At 45.2% G+C, this 6,955-nt stretch overlaps 1 pseudogene; it reads left to right on the top strand.

Annotated features, from left to right (window-relative positions):
• Positions 1 to 5,533: 5,533 nt before the first annotated feature.
• On the top strand, positions 5,534 to 5,728 carry LOC130022642 (translation machinery-associated protein 7-like; annotated as a pseudogene).
• Positions 5,729 to 6,955: the final 1,227 nt, after the last annotated feature.

Here is a 6,955-nt window from a genome sequence, read left to right as displayed (position 1 = left end):
ACTCAACGTTAAACCTCTCCTTGAAACTTGTGCTGATCAGACCATTTCCTAATTTTTGTTGTTTCATGACAACAAAGGAAGTCCCTCTTTTCCATTCACTATTGGTCCTTCATGTTTTTTGGAGAATGAGTTAAGAGTTCATTCTGGAAATGATTTTTTGAAGCTCAAGTTGCATTTTAGAAATATGGGTAGAAGCTGGAGGTTAGTACAGTGGGGAGGGCACTTGCCTTGTACTTGCTTTCCATGCAGCCAACCAGGTTCCACCCCAGGCATCCCATATGGTCCCTTGAATATCACCAGGAGTAATTCCTGAATCCAGAGCCAGGAGTAACCTCTGAGCATTGGTTTGGTGTGGTCCCTAAACCAGACCGAATCAACAACAGAAAAATATAGGTAGATGTGAATCAACCCAGGATCTCTGGACATCATCACAAAACCCACAAACAAGGACAAAAACCTATACCCTACCCAACCACCACACACACACACACACACACACACACACACACACGTGTGTGTGCGTGCATGTACACACACACACACATGCACGCACACATACAAACACACACGCACATATACACACACCCCAACTCTGATGGCAGGGAGTCATCTCTTTCAGCCTGTTTCATTTTCCAACCCAGGGACCAAACCAACAAATAAATCATCCTACCTAGGAACCCTGCAGGGAATTCTGGACTGCCTCTTCCTGGGACTTAGCAGCACCTGTCACCAGTTCTGCTTTTCCAGACAGCAACAAGTTTCCTGCTTTGATATGCAGGGAAGCAAATGTCCATGAAGAATCTCATCAATGCAACATCTCATTAAGAAACAAGATGCCTGTGTAAGGAACAAGATCATGTTTACTTAAGGACTGGAGATAAGGCCCGAGACAAGGGTACTTGCTGGGGCAGGTGTTCTGCAGCTGCTGGCATCAAAATGAGCAGGACAAAGTCAGGAGACCTCCTGCAGTGCACAAGCGGGGGGGGGGGGGGGGGGGGGGGGGGAGGGGAGGACGGGAGGAGGGCGGATTTCTAAAAGCAGTAGCGGAAATCAAGAGAGTTGGATGAGGAAAGAGCTGGGCACTCACATTTACGAAGGAAGAACCATAAACTCAAATAGGACGAGAAGCAGTCCTTAGCTGAAAGAATCCAAATTTAAACCAATTCTGAGAAGCAAACGCATGCAAGATAAGAATGAGAGGGGATGCTGGGCCCCAAACCAGCATGAATGAGAAGCGAAAACAGGTCTATTTGCTCTTCAAAATCCAGCTTACCTATGGGCCTCCACCTGCTATCTTCCAACGCCCAGAACATCTTCCTGTTGTGGATATTTAACCAAGTTTGAAAGCAAATCCCAGTTTTCCTTTTGAGCCCATTTTCATCCTTCTTAGCAGAGGTTCTCTGACGTCAGATGGGCTGCTGGGAACTGGTGGGTGTTCCTAAGAGAAAGAGGAAGGGCTTTGTACCAGGTGGAAAAGCAAGGGGTCCCAGTTCTGGAAAACATAGGCTCAAATCTCAGCTGCACTGCCTGCTAGCTGTATGATCTTGTTTTCAAATTTCTTCTTCTTTTTTTGACCACACCAGCAGTACTCAGAGCTACTCCTACTTCTGCACTCAGTGATTTTTCCTGGCAGGGCTTGGAGGACTGTAGGAGGTACTGAGGATTGAACCAAGGTTGGCCATGTGCAAGGCAAGCTCTCTTCCATTCCTCTTATGTGCTTATCCAGTTGCCTCATCTTAAAATGGAGAGATTAAGATCCTCCTTATCGCTTTGTTTGGCATAAAGGGGAAATACTTAAAGTCCCTGGTACTGTACCTTTTAGGCGAAACTTCTTTCCCCACTTGCTTTATGTTTCCATGTAGCAGGACATTGACCTGTGTAACACCTATGGCTTCCTAGGGCCTCTCTCTGCTTGCCCCGGAAGGAGTCGATGACATAGCTGGCAAATTCCTTTGGGATCTAAATGAAACACACATTTTGTCCTGCTCCTTTACACCTCCACCACTTTTTGTGGTCAGCTGAGTCAGGCTGCTTATACTCATCTCGTCATTTTGACTCCAACTGTGAAAACTTTCTGCTTATTATGTTTTATTTTTCTTTTTTGGGTCACACCTGGTGATGCACAGGGGTTACTCCTGGCTTTGCACTCAGGAATTACTTCTGGTGGTGCTCAGGGGACCATATAGGATGCTGAGAATTGAACCCGGGTTGGCTGCCTGCAAGGCAAACGCCCTACCCACTATAATATCGCTCCAACCTCCCCCCAACATTTTTTTTAAACTTTATTTAAACACCCCATGTTTTACACAGCTGTCCATAATACCGTTGTTAGAGGCTTTTGGTCTTCCCACATCAATCCCACTACCTGAGTGACCTTCCCTCTGCCATTGTCCCCGTTTTCCCAGCCACCCACCAAAGCTGCCCCCTTAGCGGGCACACAATAATTTGTTTTATATATTGCTTATCACTTTACCCAATGGCGAAAGGAATGACCAAAAGTACTTCAGCAAAAGAAAACTTATGAAAATTGTTGTATCTCACCACAGGGTTGTTACGTCTTTGAGGATTTAATAAGCTATTCGTCATTAGTTGAGCCTTTATGTGCTACCATTTTTGTTTTATTTGGCCAGAACTAAAGGAATACCAGCTCGATGGGGATGGTATGAGTGGGGGAGGGGAGCACCCTGAAGGTGGAGCTCAGGGGATTATCACTAGGAAACATCTAAAGTAAACTGGAATTTAGTTGGCTTCTATGTTATTTTCCCATCTCACTGGGTGTGCTCCTACTGGAATTTCAGTACTGTGGAATTTGGAGTTGTTGTGGGGCATACACGGCGGTGCGGTCCAGAAACTTCAGGATCTGTGGGACTGGAATAAGTCTGCAGAGATTCTTAGTGGAGCTGTGGAGTTGGGCTGTTGACACGGCAGCAGCTGTGGTGTGTGTGTGTGGCTGTGGGGGCTTCAGCAGGGTGGGGACGGGGCCACCTCCTCCCAAGGGTGCCCCAGAGTGTTTCAGTCAGAAGACCGGCGTGTCCATGAACTTCCCCTGCCTGGCTTGCGTCTCCTCGGAGACTTAGTTGGAGAATCAGAAGGGCAGGGCCAGGGGGTGAGCTGACATGGAACTTTCTGCTGTTTAGAACGGTTCAGAAGAGGGTGAGGATAAGAAGAGGATGGTGGGTGGGTCTCGGTTAATAGCCTGCACTAATCTCAACCTGACCTTCATCAGGTGTCTAGTAAGTGGGAACCGTGAGCTTGTTCTGGAAAGAAACTCCTCATGCTTCTGCTGACTTTGCCCCTTTTGTGCACTCTCTCAGCTCCCTTACTACGCCCCACTTCACCCCAGGAAACTTAGGACTTTACTTAGGGATAATGGTCTGAACTCTACCCTCAAGGCCTCCCCCAATCACACCATCCCCACCTTGCTGGTATTTCTAAAGTTCTGCCCCTCTCCCCCCAATGCCCCCAAAACAAGCTTCCTTTTTTGTGTGTTTTTGAAGAAGAGGTTTCGGGCCACACCCAGCAGTACTCAGGAGTGACCCCTGGTGGTGCTTGGTGGGGCCACATAGTGTTGCAGAGTCAGCAGCATGCAAGGCAAATTCTTTATCTCCTGTACCAACTTTCTGGCCCAAATCAGCTCCTTCGTCTTCCCTCACTCTCTCCCCGAAATGTAAGATACATGTTCCGTGTGTGTGTGTGTGTGTGCGCGCGCGAGCGCGCGCAAAGGGCTGGCCAGAAAGCAATACTCAACCTGATGATCCAGTGCTCAGGGGGTCATGGGGTGCTAGGGAATATACAATGCTGGGTATTGAATCTGGTGCCTGACACATGCAAAACATGCACAACAAACCTTTGATTCATTCCCTTGGGCTCTGCTGGAGCAGATTTTCAGCTCTGATTCTTCTTAGCTGTGTGAGCTCTAATGAGTATATGAGGCATTTTGCTCACTTCCCTGCTAGTATAAGAACATGAAAGGAGAAATGTTTATTTTCAGAGATTGGGAACCCTTATTTGCTGGTCTGCGCTATTTTCCCGCTGCATCAAAATGTGAGAAACAGCCAAAGGAGCTCTCTTAATGGTGAGTGAACCAGAAACAGCTATAGACCAGGGGGCTTATTTTTTTATTTATTTATTTTTTATTAGTGAAACACCATGAGGTACAGTTTTGGACTTACAAACTTTCGTGCTTGGGTTTCAATTATATGATGATTGAGTACCCATCCCTGCACCAGTGCCCATTCTCTACCACCAATGAACCCAGTGGCCTTCCCACCCCCTCTTCCCCACCAACCCACCCCACCTCTGTGGCAGGGCATTCCCTTTTGCTCTCTCTTTCCTTTAGGGTGTTGTAGTTTCCAATAGAGATATTGAGTAGCCATCGTGTTTGGTCTGTAGTCTACTTTCAGTACGCATCTCGCATCCCGAGCGAGTCCTCCAAACATCCTTTACTTGGTGTTCCCTTCTCTATCTGAGCTGCCTTTTCCCCTAGCATGTGCAGCTGGCCCCCAAGCCATAGAGTGAACCTCCTGGTACTTATCTCGGCTATTCTTGGGTGTTAGTCTACTATTTTCTTACTTTATATGAAGATGGAGGGATTATAAATAATATTTGCCCTTTTCTTAAAATTTTCTATTATTTATTTTCTACATGTTTTAACATTACAAATCAAGAAAAAAGTGATTAAAAACATTACGCATACACACACAATTCTATACGTGAGTAGGTGTCCCTATCTCTACAATAAATTTTTTAAAATCTCTCTCATATGTGGGATACATAAAATACTAAGGGATCAACAAGTGGACAAAGTCATTGGAACTGGAGGTTTTGTCTTTAGTTTACCTGGGAGGTGGCTGGAAGGGAAGTGGGCTCCTGAGGTACGTGTGGGGTGGGAAGAATGTATAAATGAAAAGTATAATAACAGAATTGTAATCCTGGTACCTCAAAAAACGGTAAATATGTATCATACATATGTGTGTGTATATATATCTATATATATGATTTTACAATATGATTCCTAGGTCCTTTAATAATACATTGGAGGCCTAGTATGGACAACACGTTGGGCAGTTTTTCATGAAGGATACAAAGTGCAAAAAACACCATTCTTGCCCCAATACAGACAATACAGCACCATAACACTGGTTGCTTCGGTAGTTTCAGAGTTTGGTCCAGACATATCCATAAGGACATGGCAGCAGTAGCGGAGTCTCTGTTGAAACTGATAAATTTTACTGGCAGCTGTGTGCCCAGCGGTGATGAATTGTAAGGCTTCCCGGAGGAGCTACTTGAACAGACTTTCCCAGAGTGAGCAGTGTCCAACTAAGAGAGGTGGAGAGGGATGGTGGAGGGCAGTTTGTGTCAGGGCGTGGTGGTGAGGTGGCCATGGGGGTGAGCAGAGAAATAAGCACATCACTTGTGATAATTCCAAATGAGCATCCATTGTGCCTCTGTAAGGAGTGTGGCACTAGGTCATGAAGGACTTATAAGCTTGGGGCTTCCTGTGGCAGAGTCTGGGTGAGAGCTGGCAGACACCATGTCTGGCCATGAAGGTGGCAAGAAGAAGCCCCTGAACAGTCCAAGAAGCAGGCCAGGGAGATGGATGAAGAAGATAAAGCATTGAAGCAGAAACGGAAAGAGGAGCAGAAGAAACTTGAGGAACTAAAAGCCAAGGCCATGGGGGAGGACTTCCTTGTCACTGGGGGGAATTAAGAAATCTGGCAAAAAGTAAGCTGTTCCTTGTGCTGGAGGCAATGGTGATCTTTAATTCCATTACTGGTTAAACATCTGGATTCCCTGCATAATAGCCTTTGTTGCCAATTGTAGCTAGAAGGAAATGACTTGGAACGTGTTGTACATTTAAGAATAAAATTTTGTAAAAAAATAATAAAAATTAAGAAGAAGAAGAATTTATAAGGTTGCTCATCCTCCGGTTCTCAGCTATTTTTTACCATAACCGTGAGGCAGTACTGTGACCAGCAACATAGCTAAGAACCCTGCAGAACCCTTCCCAAATGTTTGACCTATCCCGTATTCTGTACCATCTGGAATGAAACTAACTCATCTGAAACAAAAACAAAACAAAATACCAAAACACCCAAAGTACTTGGCATATGATTTTAAATGCAAGCATTATCATGAGGGACCAATTGGACGATCTGAACCCTCTCTCCTCACATCTTGCCAAAGGGCTGAGTTGGGAGATACATGTAGCTAAGTGCCACAGTGTGGGGTGAAGATATTCCCCTGGGTTGGGACCTTGGACTTTTAATTTACTAATTGCCAATCTTAGGCAGAACTCTCCATAACACTGAAGGCTAAAGGAATCTTCAAAGATGAAACACCGCTAACCCAGAAAGTAGAAGCAAAGATAAATAAGTGGGAATACATTGAGTTAAGAAACTTCTGCACTTCAAAGGAAATGGTGATCAGGATACAAAGACAGCCCATAGAATGGGAAAAAACATTTACCCAATACTCACCTGATAAGGGGTTAATATCAAAAATACATAAGGCACTGATAGAACTTTACAAGAAAAAGAAATACAACTGCATCAAAAATGAGGAGAAGAAATGAACACAGAATCTTTTTCAAAGAGGAAATACAAATGGTCAAAAGGCACATGAAAAAATGCTCTATATCACTAATCATCAGGGAGATGCAAATCAGAACAGCAATGAAGTATCAACCCACACCACAGAGACTACAAGACCAAAAAGAACAAGAATACCCAGTGCTGGCGTGGATGTGGAGAGAAAAGGATTCTAATTCATTTAACTCCTTTCGCCCTCACCTTTTCCCCTGCAGAAGGAAGAAGCAAACAGCATTCTCAGAGGGCTGTCTTGAGAAGTGAGCGCAGCTAGGAGTGTGGTGGCAGATGTTTACCAGCCAACTCTGGGGACCCAGGGCTCCTGTTTTGTAACCTTTGCCAATTTCCATGGTGCAGCTACTCCCACG

Source organism: Sorex fumeus, unplaced genomic scaffold (assembly GCF_029834395.1).
Source record: "Sorex fumeus unplaced genomic scaffold, SorFum_2.1 ptg000002l, whole genome shotgun sequence".
Lineage (NCBI taxonomy): Eukaryota > Metazoa > Chordata > Mammalia > Eulipotyphla > Soricidae > Sorex > Sorex fumeus.
This window is presented reverse-complemented; position numbering and strand designations above follow the sequence as displayed.